Source organism: Jaculus jaculus, chromosome 3 (genome assembly GCF_020740685.1).
Source record: "Jaculus jaculus isolate mJacJac1 chromosome 3, mJacJac1.mat.Y.cur, whole genome shotgun sequence".
Taxonomy (NCBI): domain Eukaryota; kingdom Metazoa; phylum Chordata; class Mammalia; order Rodentia; family Dipodidae; genus Jaculus; species Jaculus jaculus.
The window spans coordinates 125,984,146-125,991,204 of record NC_059104.1 but is presented as its reverse complement, the minus strand read 5'-3'; the positions used below and the strand labels follow the sequence as shown (position 1 = coordinate 125,991,204).

The 7,059-nt window shown below is 42.3% G+C and overlaps 1 pseudogene; it reads left to right on the top strand.

Moving 5' to 3' along the window:
* Nucleotides 1–4,923: 4,923 nt before the first annotated feature.
* LOC101617134 lies at nucleotides 4,924–5,896 on the top strand (annotated as a pseudogene).
* Nucleotides 5,897–7,059: the final 1,163 nt, after the last annotated feature.

The window sequence follows — 7,059 nt, the reverse complement described above, 5'->3', positions numbered from 1 at the left end:
GGGGCATAGCTAGGTGGTAGAGCCCCTACCTAGCATGTATAAAAACAAATAAACAAACCAGTAACTAATAGTAAACCCATAAAGTGGGACTGAAAGCACAGAGCATAGATCCAAGTGAAGAGAATTGGAAGAATATCAGAATTTATTTGGCCACAGGTTTAAAAACTTTATTTTTGGTGCCTTAGTATAAATAGCCTTTGCCATATGAATTAATGTATATAATCTTCAAATATAATACTGACAAGGTATAATTAATTACTATACATTTATGCTATAATTTAGATGATTTATAACAACTGTGCATTTTGAACTTAGTAACATAAATGTGTTTGATGAGTACAATTGTCTAAAAACCTGAGCATGGTTGTTAGAGATGTCAGTTGCAATTATATTAGCCTCTGCATCAAATTTATTTCTGTATTTTGCTTTGGTTGTGCCCCTCAGAGAAAAACTTGATTCATACAATTGATTTTTTTTTTGTAAACAGTAACTATTTTTAAGACAGATCAATTTGTAATCTTAGGACTCTCATCATATAAACTATCAAGTATTGAAAGGACTCTTAACATTTATTTATTCATGCATGGACAATAATTAGGACTGTTATAAAACATCTGCTAGAAGTACTGCAATGAAGTACTTTGAAGCTTAGATGGAACTTAGTGATGGCTTACCGTCTAATAACTCTCCTAGTGAAAGGTTATCCTACAGGAGAATTCAGATAGACAGATAAATGAATATATAAGTTTGGCTCTTAAGAGATTTACAGAATACAGGGAAAATTAAACTTAAGAAAATAAAAGCAGTGAAACATTAACTTTAGAATAACAGTAATGTATAACAATGTACAGGCTAGAGTAGAGAATAAAAAGGAGAGCTATCTTTGCTGTGAGACTATAGAAGAGATTTATGTGAGCATCATGGAACAGCTAACATGGGCTGGTGTGAAGAATATGCAGGTGCTCATTAGGTTCACACAGTTGGAAAATGTACTAGAAGTTGATAAGTGCTTTTATACCTGTTTGCAAATATCCCCCATTGTTATGTAACAAGTATTGTCATCCTTGTCAGGAACACAAAAGTCAACAAACTAATAACTGCTAAGTAGTAACATAAAATTATGTGATCTTATTGCTTTCATATGATTTTTACCATTTCTTTATATAAGTTACCATTCTGTGTAGACAATATGACCAAATTGAAATACCCAAACATTACATAGAAAGGTAACTAAGGAGGGAAAATTAGTTTGGCTCATGGTTTCAGAGGTCTTAGTCTGCGATTGGCTGGTTCTATTGCTTTGGACTTGAGGTAAGGTAGAGCACCACGGCAACTGGAGCTTGTGGCAAAAGAGGCATCTCACCTCGTGATGGCCAGAAAAAAAAAAAAAACAAAACCCAAAATAAAACACAAACAAAACAAAACAAAGGGACTGGGGACAAGATATACCCCTCAAGGTCTAGTTCCAGGGACATACTTTATCCAATAAAGCCCTACCTTTTATTATTTTCTTTACTTCCTCACAGATCAATTACAGACCTGTGGGTGATCCATGCATGAGGTCAGAGCCCTCATGGTCCATTTACTTCCTCAAATTATGTCAGCCTATAATTGAGCAGTTAGCATGGGGCCTTTGGGGGATATTTCAGATCTAAATAGGACAACTGGCTTGGAGTTGAAGATGTTGCCTGGATACTTCATCAACATACTCTATTGCATGAGCAAAAATGTACAGCACTGAATTGAAACAAAAGACCAGCATGAGAGTATGAACATTAAAGCTAATGACATATTTATAATAAAATCTGATAAATAACAGAAGGCTTAACTTTGTTCTGATAGTGTATTCCAAACATATTATTTGTAGTAGAATAGCAAGGTGAAACTTTGGATTATAACACTTATTCATTTCCAGTTTAAGTATATATTTAAAACTTGAAGAGATGTTATATTAATATAACACACCTATATTAATAGCAGAGGTATTCATAATAGCTAAAAGGTAGAAACAAGCCAAATATACAACAGTGGATACAAGGATAAGTGAAATGTAATATTTACATAGGGTAGAGTCTAACTCAGCCTTAAAAGAGGTCTGACACATGCTCCAATGTGCGCAAACCTTGCGGACACTGTGTTAAGTGAAATAGTGCACAAAAGGACAAATACTCTTTTCATATGAGGCATGTACAGTACTTTCCAAGAAACACAGAATATATGGTTGTAGTTTCCTGAGGGGAAGGGGAAAGAAGTCATTTACTGAATGCAAGGTTTCAATATTACAAGATGAAAAAGCTTTGGAGATTTGTGCAAAACAACCTGAATACACTTAACACTGATGAACTAACACTAACAATTTTCGGAAGGTAAGTTTTATGGGTATTATATCATAATTAAAAATATAAACTGGGGGCTGGAGAGATGACTTAGTGGTTAAGCGCTTGCCTGTGAAGCCTAAGGACCTGGGTTCCAGGCTCAATTCTCCAGGACCCACGTTAGCCAGATGCACAAGGGGGCGCAGGCATCTGGAGTTTGTTTGCAGTGGCTGGGAGCCCTGGCGTGCCCATTCTCTTTCTCTCTCTCTATCTGCCTCTTTCTGTCTCTGTCACTCTGAAATAAATAAATTAAAATGAACAAAAAAAAGCTTAAAAAATATAAACGGACTGGAGAGATGGAACAGTAATCAAAGATCCTTGTTTGCAAAGCCTGCTGGCTCAAGTTTGATTCCCCAGTACCCATGTAATAAGCCAGATGTACAAAGTGGCACTTCCATCTGGAGTTCATGTGCAGCAGCAAGAGGCCCTAGAGTGTCCATTTTTTCTCTCTCTGTTCATGAAAAAATAAAAATACTAAAAAAAAAAAAAAATATTTAAAAATCAAAGGTAAGTAAGAGGTTCTAGGACCCTAGCCTCACTGTATGGCAATGTGTTAGTCATTTTCTTCCTATCAGCTTTACAGCACCAAGCTCACCCTCATGCCTACTTCAACTGTTTAGGCCTCTTTTCCATACTCTAAATTAACAGTCCTTTCATAGTAAAATTGCTGTAATTTGGACCTGGAATGTCCCTTGATAGCCCAAGTGTTGAAGATTAGTGTTAACCTTGTACCCTGATGGTGGGGGGGGGGGGGGGGCGGGGATTTAGGAGGTGGGGCTTGGTGGGAGGTCTATTGGTCACTGTGTACTTGTCTTTGGAAGGGATCCCTGGGACCAGCCTCTGCCCTTTGCTTTTTCTCTGTCCCTCTCCATTCCAGACCATGATGAGCGCATCTTTCTCACAACTTGCTTCTGCCATGACATACTGCTTCATGACACGCTCAGAAGCAAAGGGTCTAACCAGCATATGAAAAAACAATCATATCTGACCTTCAATTTGAAAAGAAGGCTAGAAAAATATTTCTTCCAAATAGACATTTTGATTCTCTCTCTACCTTCCATCTTTTTCTCTGTATAATTTGTTTTGTTTTGTTTGAGACAGGGTCTCACTTTGTAACCCAGGCTGGCCTGGAACTCAGCCTTCTGAGTTCTGTGATTTCTGGTATAAGCCACCACATCCAGACTTTATAAATATATTAATTTATCCTCATGTTAATATTTCATCTTACTTTGAAGCAAAGTTAGAGGTTATTAAGAAATTAAAAAAATATTTTATCTATTTATTTGCAAGCAGAAACATATAGGTGGGGGAGAGAGAGATAGAGAGAAAGAATGGGAGTGATAGGGCCAACAGCATTGCAAATGAATTCCAAATGTATGCACCACAGTGCACCTGGCTTTAGTGGACACTGAAGAATTGAACCCTGGGTCATTAGGCTATGCAGGCAAGTGCCTTAACCACTGAGCCCATGAAAAAAATTAAAAAAACATTTTATTTATTTTTATTTATTTGAGAAAGAGAAAGTGTGTGTGTGTGTGTGTGTGTGTGTGTGTGTGTGTGTGTGAGAGAGAGAGAGAGAGAGAGAGAGAGAGAGAGGGAGAGGGAGAGAATGGGCATGCCAGGACCTCCAGCCACTGCGAATGAACTCCAGATGCATGGACCAACTTGTGCATCTGGCTTACATGGATCCTGGGGAATCGAGCCTTGAACCAGGGTTGTTAGGCTTCACAGGCAAGCGCTTAATAGCTAAGCCATCTCTCCAGCCCAATGCTGATATTTTTATTGGTATTATGTTTAATCTGTATATTACTTTTGGTAGAATTGCCATTTTCACAATGTTAATTCTACCTATCCAGGAACATGGGAGGTCCTTCCATCTTCTTAAGTTGTCCTCTATTTCTTTCTTGAGTGTTTTTATGTTTTCATTATGTAGTTCCTTCACATCCTTTGTTAGTGTTATTCCAAGGTATTTAATTTTTCTGTTGTTATTGAAAATGGGACAGTCTCACTGATTTTTTTCTCTATATATTTTTCCCTTGTATATCAAAAAGCTACTTTATTTTTGTGCATTGATTTTGTATCCTGACACTTTGCTGAAGTAATTTATCACCTTTAGAAGATTTGGGATGGAGACTTTTGGGTCACTTACATATAGGATCATGTCATCTGCAAATAGGGCTAGCTTGACTTCTTCCTTTTCAATTTGAATCCCTTTTATTTCTTTCTCCTATCTTATTCCTAGTACTATGCTGAAGAGCAGTGGGAAGAGTGGGCACCCCTGTCTTGTTCCCAATCTCAGTGGAAATTCCTTGTTTTTTTTCCCCATTAAGAATTATTTGGGGAGAGGGTAGGAGCAGGATGTGAGCTCACAGCCTGGATTGGTGAAGGGCAGGCAGCCGCAGGCCCGGGCGGCTCGGAGTCTGCTTGCTGAGAGGAGAGGCGCCCGGTGGACGCACTGAGAGTATGAGGCCCTGGCTTCTACAGGCCACTCATTTGTGACCACTTCCACCATGGCAGAGCCTTCCAGGCCTACCTCCTGCTTTGTGGTGATCTACCTGCAACGGGAGATGTCGGGTGACACCTGTCTGTGCCCAACGTCAGGGGCCAAGCCCAAGCTAAGCAGCTTCAAGGGAGGAGGACTGGGCAACAAGTATGTGCAGCTCAACGTGGGCGGCTCCCTGCACTACACCACCGTGTGGGCCCTCACCCGGCACGACACCATGCTCAAGGCCATGTTCAGCGGGCACATGGAGGTGCTGACTGACAAAGAAGGCTGGATCCTCATAGACTGATGTGGAAAACACTTTGGCACCATTTTGAATTACCTCCGAGATGACACCATCACTCTCCCTCCAAACTGGCAAGAAATCCAGGAATTGATGGCTGAAGCCAAATATTACCTCATTCAGGGACTGGTGAACATGTGCCAGACTGCCCTGCAGGACAAGAAGGATTCCTACCAGCCCGTGTGCAACATCCCCATCATCACATCCCTGAGGGAGGAGGACAAGCTCATTGAATCCTCCACCAAGCCTGTGGCAGAGCTGCTATACAACAGGAGCAACAACTAGTATTCCTACGCCAGCAACTCGATGATCACCTACTGAAAAACATTGAGCTTTTTGACAAGCTGTCCCTCCGCTTCAGTGGCCGAGTGCTCTTCATCAAGGACGTTATCGGCCACAAGATCTGCTGCTGGTCCTTCTATGGCCAAGGTCGTAAGCTGGCAGAGGTGTGCTGCACCTCCATCGTCTATGCCACTGAGAAGAAGCCGACCAAGGTGGAATTCCCAGAGGCCCGTATCTACGAGGAGACACTCAACGTCCTACTATATGAGACCCCTCGAGTCCCTAACAACTCCTTATTGGAGGCCACAAGCCGGAGCCGCAGCCAGGCTTCTCCCAGCGAAGACAGACAAGGAGACCTTTGAACTGAAGGACCGTGTGCATCGCATCCACGTCAAGCGCTATCGCACCTATGATGACCTGCAGCTTGGCCACCAGTCTGCCCATCGCAAGTGACAAGACCCGTTAGGGAGTCAGGGCACTGGAAGCCCTGTCTGCCATCCTGTGGAACCGCACCCCATCAGCCAACATATGCTACTGCTAGCTGGACGCCTGCTCTGCGTGTAGGTGACAGGCCTTACCTGGGAGGTGCTTCACAGGAGAAGGGCCATGTTCCCCTCCTCCAGCACTTCCAGATGCATCTCCCTTCCCGGAGGACAGGAAGCTGCTTCTGTTCTGGATCTAGTGGACGGACTTCCTGCCTCCTCAGAACATCCCCCTGGGTCCCTTTCTTTGGGCCCCTTTCCTCTGCTGAGAGGCTCTTCAGCAACTCCTCAGCAGAGGCCCCTAAGGAATGGCTTCCTTCTGGGGGAAGGTGGCTCTGGTGCTGTGTAGGCCCCGTCTTTAACAAAAGGTAGGGCTTCTTTTTTCCCTAAGGTGTTTAAGCACAAATTAGATTTTTATTTTTGTTTTTAATCTAGATGTTGGCATGGTGGCACATGCCAGTAATCCCACCTACCTGGGAGGCTGAGGCAGGATTACAAATGGAAGGCCAGCCTGGGCAACTTACCAAGACCCTGTCTCAAAATAAAATTTACAAAGAGGGGCTGGTAAGCTGGACATGGTGGCCCATGCCACTATCAAATCCCAGCACTCAGAAAGCTGAGGTAGGAGGATCACTGAGTTTTAGGTCAGCCTAGAACTCCCTCCACTCCCAAAGGCCTGGCGATGTAGCCTGATGGTACAGTGCCTAGTATGGGTTAGGCTCTGGGTTCAACCACAAGTACTGGGAAAACAAAATCTAGGAATTGAATAGTAGTGAGTATAATGGGGATTCTAAGCATTTGTTATCCATGCAGGGTTCCAAAACCCTGCATAAAGCAGACCCCGCTGGCCCTTCTCAGTGCCTTTAAGGGTCTGTTAATGCACTTTGTACTCTTACTCACTTCAGGAGATTTGTATTCTGCCTGGACCCACCATTTTTTTCTGATCCTAACCCTTACTTTTCTGTAGAATCTGAGTTGGGAAGGAGGGTAAAAGGAAGTAATAGCCAGGTGTGGTGGCACATTCTGTAATGTCAGCAGTTGGGACACTGAGGCAAAAGGATTGCAAGTTCAAGGCCACCCTGTGTTATGTAACGAGTTCTTTAAAAAAAATATTTTTTTAGCCTGGCGTGATGG